This window comes from Amblyomma americanum, chromosome 1 (genome assembly GCF_052857255.1).
Source record: "Amblyomma americanum isolate KBUSLIRL-KWMA chromosome 1, ASM5285725v1, whole genome shotgun sequence".
Taxonomy (NCBI): Eukaryota; Metazoa; Arthropoda; class Arachnida; order Ixodida; family Ixodidae; genus Amblyomma; species Amblyomma americanum.
This window is the reverse complement of record NC_135497.1, coordinates 462,586,186-462,601,810: the sequence shown is the minus strand read 5'-3', so window position 1 is coordinate 462,601,810 and position 15,625 is coordinate 462,586,186.

Genomic DNA, 15,625 nt, shown 5'->3' with positions numbered 1-15,625 from the left:
CACCTAGCACAGGTCTACTCCCTTTCTTTTATAGCGCCGATTAAGGCATTAGTCAACAATAGGAAACCAGGTCTTCGCTGTTTGGAAGGACTTGTTTTCATTGAGCACTCAATGAAACTATTAAAGATTTTGATAAAGGAATAGTAGCGCTTAAACTTTGGTAGAGTACTGATTAGATGCTGCCAGTCATAATTCCTTAACAGTGAGTCGAGCTTGTCCTCATTAACAAAAAGAATGACAGAGAAGTCTGATTCTTTGCCTAGAGACGAGTCATGCGCTGCAAAATGGCAGGCAACAAAAAAATGATCGGACATCTTTTGTTCGATGACAAAAGAAGAAACATTGTTCCGCTTGGAGAGCATATTGACATGATCACGGCATGACGAAATTAACGAGGTACCTAAGAAATCTACGTGTGTAAGAGAACAAATAGCTGCCAATATACCGGATTCAGCTAAGATGTTTAGATATTCGACAACCACTTGCTTCTTAGTTTTTAATAAATGTATGTTGGCATCACTGCTAATACTGATGTTACAATGCGAAAAAGAAGCATAACGTAGTTCATCAAGAAATACGTTGGAACATTGCCTGGACGGATGATAACGAGTGGGAAAAGACGTTTGTAATGACGGGCTGTATCCAACCCTTGTCCGTAAAGTTCGGAGACTGATTTCTTTTCTTCTGTAGAAAGGCTTCCCCAAAACAATTGTTGCTGCGTATGTGTAGCGCTATCTTTTTGGAATAACCTGAGCTATTTATGTTAGTTGCTGTGGCAGCCACTAGGTGGGACTACATGCAAAATTATGGGATGGGCGTCGTTCGAGAGCAGAGAAGCTAGCAGTAAGATAGCATTTGAGGAGCGATTGAGAAAAGTGGGGGAAAAGCAGTGAGCTAAGGAAGTTTTTAGGTACCTGTACATGAGGAATGTTGACACGAAATGAAGACAGCGAACTAGAAAATTGACAAGCAATCTTCTGGACAGCAGTAGAGGGCAAATCAGGAATTATCGGTTAAGAAAAAGGTTAAAGAAACAGAGAGAGCTCTGTGGACAACAGGGATGCTGTCGAAATCTGATCTGGGAACACAGGATCTTTAAACAGGAAATTTCTAAATAAAATATCTATGATAATTGTAGGGGAAGCTCTTTGCTGTTTGAGGCCAGGATGGAAGTTTTGCGGACTAAGACATAGAGTCAGGCACCGCGAGATACGCACGTTGTGCGTTACATCCATCCGTCCGTCCGTGTCCGTCCGTCCGTCCGTCCTTCCGTACGGTCACGTTGTGAGTAGTCTGCGCATTCCACTTTGAGTGATTGTGGAGAGATGGACTTCTACATCGAACAGCCTGTAAACATAAATTCTGTGTGAAGCTTGGCGAGACAGCCACACATACGTATGAGCTCCTTAGTGGCGCTTACGGCAACGATACATTATCGCGGGCGCGAACTTTCTAGTGGCACAAGAGGTTCGTTTCGGAGAGGATATCTGGGGAAGACGACACATGGCAGGGGCACCCTTCAGCCTCACGGAATGAAAAAAACGTGGCTCGGACCAGGGCAATCGTATAGCAAAACTGCACCCTTACAGTACGCATGCTATCATATGCTCTCGATATTAGTAGGACAACATGCCACCAGATTTTGCGTGAGAACTTAGGGAAACGAAAGCTGAATGCTAGACTTCTCCCGCACTCCCTCACACCGGACCAGAAGGACACGCGGGCATCAGTGAGCGCTCTTTTGCTTTCCGAGGCAGAGAAGAATGCTGCATTTGTCGATAGCATCAGTGCTGAAGACGAAACATTGCGTTTTCAATACGATCCTGAAACAAAGAGGCAGAGCACTGAATGGCGACCCACAAGCTCTCCGGCATAGAGAAAGGGGCGGCGACAGAATACCAAAACAAAGACGATGCTGATAGTTATTTTCGATGCAAGATGTGTCATACACCACGATTTCGGCCCACGAGGGCAGATGGTGAATCAGGAGATTTATATCCGCGTGCTCCAACACATGCGTGATGAATTGCGACGCCGTCGCCGTAGCTTACGGGCATTTGGATAATCGAGCCTTGTACACGATTACGCGAGGCCATACACTGCTCTCAGCGTGGCAAAATTTCTCGCCAAGTATAGCATTACTGTACTTCCCCATCCGCCAAACTCGCCTGACCTCCCCCCATGCGATTTTTTCCTCCTGTTTCCTCGTGTGAAGAGCGCCCTAAACCGTCGCTGGATGCGGAGCGTAGAGGCCATTCAAGGCGCCATGATAAAGTAAAAAAGGTTAGTACTTCGCGAATTAGGCACGGCAGGAGAACAGAAACAAACACGACAACAGGGATGTGACGAAATCGGCACTGTGAACATACAGGATCTTTTAGCAGGAAGGTGCCAAAGAAAATATTAGTGATAACTGTAGGGGAACCTCTTTGTTGTTTGAGGCCAAGACGGGAGTTTTGCGTACTAAGACATATAGAGTGAGGTACCACGAGATAGACACATTGCGCGTTGCGTGCGGAGAGGAGGAGGAAACGGCTGAACACTTGACACTTTTCTGTAAAGGGCTTCACCCTACAGTGGAATGCAGGGGGGTTGACTTATCCAAGGCATCGAAGTTTAAGGACAGTGAAGGGAGAGTAGATTTTAAGAGGGTAGAAGTAACCTAGCGAAGGTTATGTGACTGGTGGATAAAATCAAGACAAGAGTAAAATTTCACAACTCATGGTAGGTGGCTTGAACCACCGTCCGATTTAAAGGTTCCAGCTTTATGCATTCATCCGGCGTCCGTCGCTTACGTGAATTAAAGGGTTTTAAACGACATGCTCGTATGCGTGTATTTCAGTTTAGTATATATTTCTAAAATATTTTTGCTAATTCCGCGAAATTGCAAATAGCGATTGTGGCGCCACACAAGCTTGGCGTAAGACACGAGAACCATTCCAATGGCCTTTGAGATTAGCCGTGTAGCAGCGAACCAATTCCTTCGAGTTCGCTGGCGCTTGAGAATTTCGAAAGGCCTCGACTCGAGGGCCATTGAAACTGGCCGTGTGACAGGGGTGTTAGTTATTCTCGCGTCGTCCATCACAGATCAGGATTACCCTTTGTCACATTTTTCGCGAAAAAAAGCGCAGGAACAAGTTTCTTTTCTGAGAGCTCACGTAGTTTAGCACGAGCGGATAACCAGGCATCACGCACGGAAGCCAAGGTAAACCTTATCAAAACAGGTGCGACTCTGTCCCCACTCACCGGCAGTCAATGAAAGGCAACAAGCTGACTGGGCTGACAGGAAGATAGGCTCAGCTTTACTGCTAAGTAATTAACAGTAGATTTCAGGTCCTCATTTTGACATGCTTTTAGGTCGTGAATTTTCAGGTTACGAGCTCGAGTGTATTGTTCAGTTTGGCCTGTATAACAGATGCTTCTGAATAACAGATGCTTTGGCCCATACCTTTTCTCCAGGAGATGAAATCTGGACTGTCAGTGCCACCACAGACTTATGACGACTGTCTGCCTCAACCAGGAAGGAGTCATTCTTCTCAGTTACAAATTCCACACTCGTGTGAAGTTCGGTCCCAGATGATTGTGGTCTTCCTACATCAGACCTCAAGGGTAGTAACTAGTCAATTTTAGCCTTTAAAAGAGGAATCGGCTCAACATGTTCATTGATGAATTTCAATACACAAAGCCTTGCAGTGATTGCAGCAAGTTGGAAGCAGCGTCCTTAGAACCTGATTGCTACGCCACCGATGTGGGACACATGTTAAAACGCCATTTATCTTTTTTCTGCTCCCATTGAAGAAAATGTCATCTGGGCAACACAAGAACATTCCGAACCTATGTTAAGCTTATTGTCACAGCTCCTACAAAGCAAGAATCTAGTACCCAGAACAACAACCTCGGAACACTGACCACACTAATCATCAGTCATTTTACAGGTGCAGTTGGCGCGCAAAGTCGTTCAATTTTATATAAACTCAAAATGTGTTTCACCTTCAGCAGGAGAAAGGCGTCAGTGCCGGTTCACAAATGCCACCAACTGCAACGGTTCGCAGAAAGTAGGCGCCTTATGAAAGGTGGCTTGGTCAGCAGGGCATCGCCTGGCGTCGTTTTCGGGAATGAGCACGATCGCTGAGAAGCATTAGATAATACTGTAGCTGCTACACGTGGATTCTGGCTGTTCTGTGCTTCGTAGTCGAATGCAGATAGCCTGGGCAAGGTGCAGCCGGGTCAGGAACGATGCCTGATAGCGAAAAAACAGCAGCAGAAAAACACGTCACTGCCAGTTGAGAAATGCCGCCAACGGCTGGCATTTCAATAGCAATGTGTGATCTATATATATTTTCTTGGCCCCGTTATACTGTATAATGATGTTAAATATTTTAATATACACGCACTCCTTACTACTGGAAAAAAACCTGTTCAGCAATGTTCTTATATACCACTTTGCAACCGCTCACTCCCCTCTGTAATGCCCTTATATGGCTTGAGGGAACTTGAAATAAAAATCAATAAATGATCACGAAGGAAACCGTTTCCTCCGTGGTGTTCAGTGTAGGGGCGGCTACTAGCCAGCGTATAAAATGGTTAATGATAGCAAGTATATAGCGGTAACCGCGCGATGATGGTAATGGTCCTACGAGGTCGATGTGAACAACTGCAAAGCGGGAGTCTGGAGGATGGAAACTTCTTAGAGGGTCGTAGTGTGATGATAAATCTTGCACTGCTGACAGAGAGGCCCGCCTGAGCCCAATTCTAACCGTCGATGCAGATGCCAGGCCAGATGAAACGCTGCGCAACGAGACGCTGAGCTTGTGGCAGGAACAGCGCAGCACGAGACAAAGAAGGTGGAGGCGGGACACGTATTTGTCTCGTACTGCGCTGTTCCTGCCTGAAGATCATGCACCAACCAGCCCAAATTTTCACCTTGCTAGAGACGCTGAGAAGCGCGGAAACAGGGATGAGAAAGGCGGTGAAGATCGTTGAAAAGAGTGCGGCATAAACGCACAGGTATATTAGGGCATGTGCGTCCAGTGACGAGGTTGACGTCGCAAATAATTTCGACACCAGGATCGGTATAATGTACAGGGCGTAGGTGCAATGATGACGAGCAAACTGCTTGAAGGTGTTCATCCTGCTGCTGATAACTGGCCAGGACTTGCAGGGTGAAGGAAGGTGTTTCCAAGAAAGATACATGGGTGAGGGCATAGGTGGCAGTGTTATGGGCGCCCTTGATGTGCCGGATGTCAGTAGAAAATTCCGCTAAGAAAGACAAATGTTGAATTTTCCTGAGTGAGTAGGTGGTCTTGGATGAAGAGTTTAAAGTGCTCGTGAGGGGTTTTTGGTCCATAAAGTTCACAGAATTTCGGCTTTATAAGAATAAACGCAAGTGTTTCTCGGTGAGGTAAGCCGCGTGTAGCTCAAGGCCGAAAGCACTGTACCACTGCTACGAAGATGAGAACTTCTTCGAGAGAAAACCTAGCGGATACCCTTCCACGTAAAGAAATTCCTGCAGGACGCCGTCAGCGGTCGCCACCATAAGCATCGACCGTGATGCTCGTGGGTTTGTCGTTCGCCGGGTGAACTAAAAGGGTGGCAGAGGCGAGACGTTCATTGACAGCGATGAAAGAATCATTGGCAGCCTCGGACCAGGTGAGCGTGGGTGATTTGTGTTGGCCAACTGAAGTAAGCTTTCGAGTTGTTGCAGAAGAGCAGCGCATTCAGGAATGAAACGCTTGGATTAGTGGACGAGGCCAAGAGAACGTCGGAGCTGACGTTGTGAGTCCTGGAGGGGGAAGTGCGTGACAGCATTGACCTTGTCTGGAAGTCGTTGATACCGTCGACGTCGACGAGATGTCCAAGGAAGGCCAGAGATGAGACACAAACATAGTTGACAGTGTTAAGAATGAGTCCGTAGTCGGCAGTACGTTCGAAGACGAGGCGCAGATGACGGAGGTTCTCAGAGGGAGAGAAACTAGCGAGGAGGACATCATCGACTTACGTGAATACGAACGTGAAACCACGAATAATGACGCCAATGAATCGCTAGAAGGTTTGCGCTTAATTTTGTCGGCCAAAGGGCATCATTGTAAATTCAAAAAGGCCAAAAGATGGGATGATAGCCGTCTTCTGTACGTCAGCAGGAGAAAACTGAGTTTGATGGTGCGCTTTTTGAAGGTAAAGTTTCGAAAATATGACGCAGCCACGTAGGTTGTTGCTGAAGTCCTGGGTGTTCGGCAAGGGATAACGATCAAGATTAGTGGCCAAGTTGAGGGCGCGATAGCCCCTGCAGGGGGGGGGGGGGGGGGAGGGCAGTCGCATTATTTCTTAGGGACCATGGGCAGAGGGGCCGACCAACAGCTGGAGGATGGCCGGGCGATAACAATCTCTACAATGTGCTCAAACTCCTGACAGGGAATGCGGAGCTTTCGAGCAGCGAGGCGACTAGCTGTAGCATGCATTGATTGACCACTGGTAATAATGCGATGCACGACGCCGTGCTTGACAGGTTTTGTCCAGTCGGGGGGTGGCTGTCAAGGACGGAAACTCTCTCAGCAGGTCCCCGTAAGGCTAAGGGACGGTATGTCGGATCGTAAAGGCGAAGGGGTATAAAAGAGAGGACCGGCCAGTTTCAGAGAGTCCGGCAGTGAAATCGCAGAGTTTCTTGTGTGCCATGTCAACTGGAGCGAGAAATGGCAGAGAAAGTCCACTCCAATAATGGTGTGGGTGACCTCGGCAGCCAAGATTATGCAACTAAATGACCGGCGTAAACCAAGGTTGACGATTAGATATCGTTTTCAGTAAACTGATATCCGCGAGCTGTCACGGCTTGGAGATGACACAGTGGCGGAACGGTACGGTCCACAGCTTCGGCACGGAGAACACTGGCCTCGGCACCTGTGCCAACCAGAAACCAGAGTTCGCTGGCAGAGTCGGTAATGTAGAAGAGGCGACCTTTGTTGTCCGGGGAAACGCTCATCGCCATTAGTGATTTCTTGGCGTGTTTCCCGGCCATCCAGAGGGTCGTGTGCAAAGCTGCGCAAGGAGCACCAAATAAGCATTTCGGTACGCTGTGACATTCCACAGTATGACCAAAGATGGGCGGTGTGGAGGAACGGGAGCAGCTGTGGCGGGAACGGCTCAGATAACACCCCTGAGGACGGGAGCGGAGACCAGGAACGCCCTCCCGGGAAGACCGCAAGACGCCAGCAACGAGGTCTTGGAGATGACGCATGTCTTTCCGCAGCTCGGCAAGTTGCTGAGGAAACGCAGCGGATGGTGTTGAAATCAGATCTTCCAGAGCTGGGGACCGGGCCCATGTCACAGAGGGTTGCAGCTGATGGAGCGTGGCGACGTCTATGTTCTTGTAAGCGTAGTCGGCTAAAGTCGCAAGTGGCGTCCCGGTGGCCGTCGCCAGTAACATCTGCACAGAAAGTAAAAGGCGTTGCAGGAAAAGCTCCCCAAGGAGCTGGGTGTCAAAAGTGGCTGCGCGGTCGCCAAGCCGGCCCTGCATGTGCTGAAGAAGTTGCGGTAGACACTGGTCGCTGCTATAACATGTGGACCAAGGCATATCAGAGAAAATGGATCGTATTTATTCCGAGAAGGCGTACATATATGTGACGTCGCATGGTTCATGCCCGGAGATGGTCGCGCCAGATACACATGTGGGCGTGTTAGCCGACTTCCTGCGCTATCACACTCTTTTCTGCTTAATTAAGTTAAACGCCGTCATTCAAAGGTTCTCGCGTCGAAAGCAGTCTGGTTGGCTTCGCACGCGAGCACTTACACGTAGCGCTGGCTCCTCCCTTAGTGTACACCATGGCGGCGCGTTGAGAAGGGAGGTTCCGTCAGTTCCTGCGACTTAAGCTCCAAGGTGGCCGGCTGGGTTAATCCGTTAGGTGCAACAGCTTCGCCGCTGAGAGGCTCCGATGGCTAGAGTTACGGGTCCGTGTGAGGTAGGGATGGGGACAGTTCCACTGGTCTGGTTGTCTCAGCCGCCCATACTTGGGCGGAGGAGTAGAACTGGGTTCGGCGTGCGTAGAGCGCAGATGATCGGCATGCGTGAAGCGCAATCATCGCGCACTTGCACCACGTATGCCACAAAACTGACAACCTGAGGCACAACACCTTCTTTCCACGCGACACACTCAACGCGCACAGTTTTCACAAAAAACACTTTCGCCCACAACAAACGCGCGCTCTTGCCCAGGAACCAAATCGCGTTGTGCCTTTAACAGCTCCTGCTTGCGGTGCATGTCGTTTGCAAAATTAGGTTTGAGTAAAGAAAGTTTTACGCGTGGCTGACGCTTCAAAAAAGTTCAGCGGGTGATTTGCCCGTCACACTACTTGGTGTGTTGCGATAAGCCATGGGAAAGCTATCTATTATTTCTTGAATCGTCTGCTTCGTATGCGATTCCTCGCTTAAAAGTACCTGCCTGCTTCAGCAAAACCTTTTTCACGGTTTGCACAGTTCGTTCTGTAGCGTTATTGGAAGCTGCATAATAAGGCGGAGTACGAACGTGTTTTACACCGTTGGTGCTCAAGAAGTCAGTGAACTCAGCCGAGGTAAACTGTGGCCCGTTGTCGCTCACCAATACTTAAGGCAAGCCGTAAGCGGCAAAAAGACCCCGAAGCTTCTCAGTGGTGTTTAATGCAGACTTTGACGGTTTTTGCCATACTCAGTTCATTTTGGGAACGAGTCTACCAGCACGAGAAACACGTTTCATTCTTTCTGTGCAAAATCCACATGCACGCGTGATCAGCTGTGCACGGGGTATGGCCAGGGGTGAAGAGGGATCGCCCGGGAAGCAGGTTGAACTGCTTGGCAGACTTTGCATCTCCGCACGTACTGTTCAATCGCTAAATCCGGGGCCTCCAGACAAAGCTTCGCGCGAGCTTTTCGTGCGGCTGGCGCCCTGGTATTCCTCATGTCGAATGGTTAGTACGCGTTCCCTCAGCTGTTCTGGGATTACCACTCTTACACCCCAGGTCACGCACCCCGGCTCCAGCGATAGTTCGTCGCGGCGAACATAGTATGCTTTCAAGTCGTCTGCATACTCTCTAGGCCACCCGTTCAACGTGAAGTGTGCCACACGGCTCCGTGTTAAACTTCGTTTTGAGGCTTTTGACAGCTCTCAGCGGAAGGCATTGAAACACTAACAGGCATTCAGATGCCTCGTCTTTAGCGGGTGCCGGCTGGGGCAACGTTGACAAGGCGTCTGCCATTTCTGTATTTGTCCCCTTCCCAAACTTCAGTTGGTACCTGTAAGCTTCAAGCATTATAGCCCAGCGCTGCACACGTGCGGCCGCCCAGTCGGAATACTTTTATGACGCCCCAGGATACCATGTAATGGCTGGTGATCTGTGTATATGGTGAATTCTGGGCTTTACAGGTGCCTATGAAATTTCTTGAGTACAAAAAATTAAGGCCAAAACCTTGCACTCACACTGCTAATACCTTTTTTCTGCATCTGTAGGCGTATGCGACGCAAATGCGATTGGTTTCTTATCGCCCTCAGCTGTCTCGTGAAAGATAACCGCTCTTAAGTAATATGACGATGCATTTCAAAGCATTGCGAGCGGTTTCCTCACGTCATAGAATGCCAGCACCTTGCCGTTGGTCAGCAGAGCTTTCGTATCATTGAACGCAGCCCTGCATTGCTTCATTTACGGATATTTCTGATCTTTCTTTAATAGTCGACAAAGCGTATCCGCTACAGTTGAGGCGTTGTTAAGAAATTTGGAATAAAAATTCTGCATGCCCAAATACGCTTTAAACTCTGTAGCGGGGGTCGGCTGAGGTGCTTCTAAAGAGAATCGACATTTGAGCTAGTTGGTATTGCCTCTTGTAAAATTATATAAAGCGCACTCAGGACAACGAACAAGGAAGACTAAACAATACAAGCACTTACTCGCAATTGGGCGTTTATTCAAGAAACACAAAAAGAGAGAAAACACCGAAAACGAAAAAAAAGCCTTCACGCAGGCGCATGTCAGATCGGCAAAAGGAGTGGTGTATCGCATTCCTTTCTCCTGTGGCCGGACCTATATCCCTAAAACGGGCCGCTGCCTAAATGTGCGCCTGCAAGAGCATTTTTTGTCCTTGGAAAAGTCGCCTCAATCTAATCTCGCTAAACACTGTTCAAAATGCGGCGGTTGCAAGCCTTTGCTTGATCAAACCAAAATCTTGTTTCGACACCCTAATCAGCTAACCAGAGAGGTTTCAGGGGCCTATCACATCCTTAAGAATCAGAACACGTGTGTTGCCGACCCCATGGCGGTTCTGCACGAAAAGGAGTTTTCTTATCTGGACGCACCTGCATGAGAACTTATCCTGATGCGCCTGCGTGAAGGCTTTTGTTTTATTTTGGGGGTGTTTTCTCTCTTTTTGTCTGTTTCTTGAATAAAAGCCCAGTCGCGAGTAAGCGTATGTATTGTTTGGTCTTTCTTGTCTGTTGTCCTGAGTGCGCTTTTTATATTTTTACAAGGTGCTTGTAAGATTGCCAGTTTCTTGGCGTCCGTAGGGTAAATACCTTCTTCACGGGTGGCCGCGGTGGCTGAGTGGTTATGGCGCTCGGCTGCTGGGCCGAAAGACGCGGGTTCGATCCTGGCCGCGGCGGTCGAATTTCGATGGAGGAGAAATTCTAGAGGCCCCTGTACTGTGCGATGTCAGTGCACGTTAAAGAACCCCAGGTGGTCGAAATTTCCGGAGCCCTTCACTACGGCGTCTCTCATAGCCTGAGTTGCTTTGGGACGTTAAACCCTCATAAACCAAACCAAACCTTCTTCAGTTACCGTGACCCAGGTACGTGACTGACTTCCGAAAGAAGCAGCATTTGTCCAGATTGAGAGTGATGCTATATTTCACTCAAGCGCTCTAAGACGCGCTCCATTGTCTTTAGGCAGTTTGCCGTGTGTTGTCCAGTCACGATCAGGCCATCGATGTGACATGCCACGTGCGGGATGCTATAAAGCACCTCGCCCATCATGGACTGGAATCTTGCCGGCGCACTGGCCACACCGTAAGGTAGGCGTTGGAATTCAAGCAACCCTAGACCATTGTTCACTGCCAAAAAAGGTCGGGACTATGGAGTAAGTGGCAATTTCTGGTACGCCAAAGAAAGGTCTAGCACACAAACACCTTTCCTCCTGCTAAAGCACTGTACAAATCCTCCGGTCTGGATAGTAGGTAATGATCAGTTTTCAGTGAGGGGTTTACGCTTGTCTTGTAGTCCCAACATAACCTGATACTTCCGTCTTCTCTTAAGACTGAGTATTGGCGTTGCCCAGTCGTTGCGCATTACTGTCTGCAGCATTCCTGTTTCGAATTGCGCCAACAGTTTCTGCTCAGTCTTTTCTTGCAGTGCGAACAGTACAGGCCTAGCGCGGGAAAATACACGAACAGTGCCCGGTTTAAGATGAACTTTTGCTTGGAACTTCTGTATTGTTCCTAATCTGCCTGAGGACACGGAATGGTACTTCTGCTTTAGAATCGCCACTCTGTCTTCGAATATCACGTGCCCAATTTCCATCCAGTCTAGTTTAATTCGTTCTAGCCAATTCCGACCAGGCAGGGCTGGTGACCGCCTTCCGTTGCAACAATGACAGGTAGCGTCATGATCTGATCTTCGTACTGAATAGCCACGTAACACTGCCGTTTAAGTTGTATCTGCTGCCCGGTATACGTGCGAAGCGATATTTTGCACGTCTCTCATTTTACATGCGAAAAGCGAGACTGGGTCACTTGTTCTGGAACAATTGGGATGGCGCGGTCGGCCTTTTATTACATGCACAGACGCCCCTTGCTCTCTTGACAGCATTTGCGCACTCTCTCGCACTTCTAGTTTCCTGTCCAGGGCGATCTTACATGCGCATTTAAACGTCAAGTTTCGTTCCGCAAACAGAGCACGCGGAGTCTCTTCATCCCGTATGCCGGTAACTATCCTGTATCGGAGGGCATCTTGTAAGAAATCGCCGTAGTCGCACTTCCCGGCGAAGTGTTTAAGTTCTACACGGAACTCTTCGACGCTTTCGCCCTATAGAGATCCGCTGCTGCGGGATTTGCGATGATTTCGCGGACGTCAAGCTTGACCTCGGCGGGCCTTGAAGGTGGCCGAATCTGGATGGCTGGGAGGTAACGTTCGCCAGGTAAATATGGGCTTCCGCTTGTAAGAACCATACGTTAGGACGTTGCGCCCACAATGGTGGAAGACGGACGGCGTAAACTTCGACAGAAGGGACGTGGGACGTCGGAGACTGCGAAACGTCATGGGACGCATTGTTGCTGTCCATGTTCCAGGTCACCAGTGTAGGAGGTGTTCCTTCGACAAGAACCGCAGGCAAACTGTTTTATTCCAGGAGCTGCATGCCTCTGAACAGGACTCTGAAGAGCCAAGGGCCAGCACCAGCTCCCATCTGCTCAAGCTGTTCGGTCGAACCGTTCCTGAGATCCTTGTTTGTTTCCTGATGGTGCCGGGCGTTTCACGTTCGTGGAGTTTTTGCCAGGTTTCAGGGTAGCTCTGCTGACTCGGGTAATGTCAGGTTGGCGTCGCGCTGTTTGTAGGCATATCTTTTATCTCCCCAGGTTGACGCTCGGCAGGTTGGTTCGCCAGCCTGCCGATCGAAAGCTTGCCTTTGACGTCATTTCGAACGAATCGTGTCGATGCCATTCCAGTAGAACTCGTGCCGATAGGCGATCGAATGCTGGAAATGAAGAATCCGAAAACGATAAAGCAAAAACTCGAGTCTAACGAGTCACTTAAAGGAGCGTCTTCTTGAGCGAGTTGGTCACAATTCACTTAGGTACTAGGCCCGAACACACACAAAAAAGGAAGGATACGGGACAAAGCGCCAATTACATCTTCTTTATTCGGAGGCACACCAAACACACTTATATTGCTTTCTTAGACACAAGGAACACAATCAGATCAAGATAGATATAAACGTGCACTGGTTAAACATATCTTTTCAGACTTATATAAAGATACGGATGGATCGCTGACGCACATTTTTCCTTTATCTGCGATAAAAGACTCAATTGATTCCCGAGCTTTCGTATCATTACTTGTAGCTGGAATCCGCGCCCCTGAAAAACGTGGCTTACAGGAGCGTTACGGGCAGGACCTAGCATGCTTGGGAAGGTTTGGCCCTTCTTTATCTTGCTCTACATTTCATTCACGTTCCCTAATTCGGTAATTGACGCAGCGCCCACTTTGCCCTACGTGCGAGTGACAGCACGAGAGGGGTACTTCATACACTACCCCTTCGGCGCACTTCATACATAATCGCCCATGCTTAGTGCCGCATCCATTTTCCTGGGAAGCCTATGCTCGCTTATCGAAAGAACACGTGAAGAGGAAAAAGGATGCGGCACTAAGCATGGGCGATTTTTTATGAAGTGCGCCGAAGGGGTGGTGTATGAAATACCCCTCTCGTGCGGTCACTTCTACGTAGGGCAAAGCGGGCGCTGCGTCAATTTCCGATTTAGGGAACATGAAAGACATGTAGAGCAAGATAATGAAGAGCCAAACATACCCAAGCATATTCGGTCCTGCCCGTCAGGCTCTTGTGAGCCACGTTTTTCAGGGACGCGCATTATAGCTACCGGTAAAGATACAAAAGCTCGGGAATTGAGTTTTTTTTATCGCAGAGAAAGAAAGCATGTGCGCCAGCGATCCACCCGTATCTTTATATAAGGCTGAAAAGAAATTTTTAACCAGTGCACTTGCATATCGATCTTTATCTGATTGTGTTCCTTGCGTATAAGACAGCAATGTAAGTGTGTTTGGTGTGCCTCCGAATAAAGCAGCTGTAAGTGACGCTTTTTCCTGTATCCTTCCTTGTGTCTGTGCGTGTTCGCGCCTAGTACTTAAGATAACGAGTCACTATCTAGACACCTCTGAAGTGCGAGCTTTCGGGAGGCGTGGCATTGTTTAAAAATCAGCATACATTAAGTGTGTGTCCGATCGGCTCCAGTGTAATACCTTCACTTCTAAGCCTTTATTCCTGCACAGCTTGCGTCCAATAAGTGCATTGTACGCGGGCTGGATTTGTCATCTACCACTGAAGAAATTTTGGAGGAATTCCAGAATGCCGGAGCGGGAGTTCTGTTATAACGCTGCTCTCGCGAGTTGGCTGGAGTGCGTGTTGCTACGGAGTCAGTTATAAAAAGTTTTGCTGGTCGCACATGCCCTTCGGAGTTGAAAATTTGGCTAATTGTCTATCGCGTGGACCCGCTGCATCCTCGTCCTCTGCAATGTACCAACTGTTGCGATTCGGACACAGTGGTAGAGCCTGTAAGTCGGCGACTAGATGCCGGGGATGCGGTGAAGGGCACTCTTGCGACAGCTGAACCACTGGACGACCAAGCTGCTGCTCATGCAGCAACCTCCACAGCCCCGATGATGCCGCTTGTGAAAAATGGTCACACCAGCAAAGTATATTAGAATTAATTGAGCAGAACCGCTGCTCCCGAGCAGACGATCATGCACTCCTTACCCGCCAAAAACACTCTTACGCCAGCCTTGAGCGCTCTTCTGCTCCTGACCTCGAGGCCACTTTGTGTGCCTCAATTGTGTCAACCGTCGAAAAAGCACTTTCAGTTGTGGTCGATCGCGCGCTCAGCGGCTTCACGCAGGCGTTGTCTGATACTGCTGCGATTCAGGCTGTTTGTTAACCTCAGCCTGTAATGCAACCATGAACAACTTCACTTAAAGCCTGTGCTGAAAGTTCAGTTGGCACGTCATCACCCAAAGTGACGTCTCACGTGCGGCCTCTCGATAGCGTCCCTGTCAGCCTTTCTCGCAACAGTGTTTGCACTAATGATGCGGAAATCTCGCCTTACGCAGAAGCATCGTGCTTCCGCCTCTCCCTTTAAGACCTCTGTTCCGCAGGTCGAGACTAAAAAAGGGCTTTTTAAAGTCTCTTCCAAGTCTGTTATGCTACAAGAGGCTGTTAGAGCCTCTATTCTCGAATAGTCATAATGGCGGGTGTAAAGGTTCTGCATTGGAATTGCAGCTGTATTGCTCCCTCTCTTCCAGATTTAAAACGTGTTTTATTTTGTCATAACCCGGACATGGTGCTCTTGCAAAAAACTTGCCTCACCCCTATAAAGTCGTTTTCATTAAAAAGGTTTAGTGTTTTCCGAGAGGACCGCATAAATGGTAGGGGCGGCGGGTTAGTGACCCTTATTTCTTCAAACTTCAGCCACTGGGCATTAAGAAATAAAAAGGTAGTGCTTCATGACTGCGAGCTTTTAGCTTTTGATCTCACTTTAACGCAATGCACTACTGTCACAGTAGCTTAACGTCTATTTTCCAGCATTAGTGTGCAGAACAGACTATTTAGACCGCTTACTTGCCAACCCTAATTGGGTCATCATTGCGGTGGACAAACTCTGACATCCCATCGCCTGGGGTTCCTACACTGACTCACCTAAACAGATCTTATGGGCGTGGACGTTGGCAAATGGTGCGTACTGCTTCGATTCGCGGGCCATAACCATCATCCGCTGATATCCGTGTTCAGTTCTCGATTTGCCCTTGGCTGTAAGAGAGATAGTTCTGCGTACAAACGTTAGCGCAAAATACGAGACATTTACAGGAAAGGTGGACAAAACAACGCGCTACTG